Consider the following 684-nt stretch of genomic DNA (forward strand, 5'->3'; position numbering starts at 1 on the left):
CGGTCCTGCTGTTACCTGCAGCTTCTTCCATGAGTCAGAGCACCGAAAACGGCTGTTTGTGTCAGGACATTCGGACGCATTTGTCAGTAATGTGGGATTATTTATGACCCTCGTTAAAGTCAAGGTCAAAGAACATCGTTGGTTAAGCACAACTTTGCCTTTGAATTTAGACCTTTTCTAGATTTTTGTTCAGAAGTGGAGAAAAACACGCTGCATGTTTACTGTCAACAGGTTTGAAGTGCTTACAGGTGAAATGATAATCCGTTCATTTAAAGCTGGGATGTTGTGTTGTGTGCCGCTGTTGTGGAACGATGTCACTTCTCGTTAGATTTGCAGCATTAAATCCCATTAAATACGGTGAAAATGTAGGATCGCGATTGTGCTTTGCTGTGTGTGTTGTAGCTGTCGGTTTAAAATGTGCAATTAAATAAACGAGTTGTGATGAAAGTGTCGGGTGCCTTTTAAAACCAAAACAACCTTTTTCTTTATAAGAACAAACATCTCAGAGACTTTCCACGTAACTTTACATGGAAAACTACTGAGATGGAAAATTTAAATTGACATTATAGCGTCGTTACAGGGCTCGTTTGAGGACGTTTGCCCACATTTAACTCGCTTCAAATGTGTTTTTATAGCATCTGTTACAATTTGGTTTCTGGCAAAGAAACACACAGAAGCAGCAGG

This window comes from Takifugu rubripes, chromosome 7, assembly GCF_901000725.2.
Source record: "Takifugu rubripes chromosome 7, fTakRub1.2, whole genome shotgun sequence".
In the NCBI taxonomy this organism is placed as follows: domain Eukaryota; kingdom Metazoa; phylum Chordata; class Actinopteri; order Tetraodontiformes; family Tetraodontidae; genus Takifugu; species Takifugu rubripes.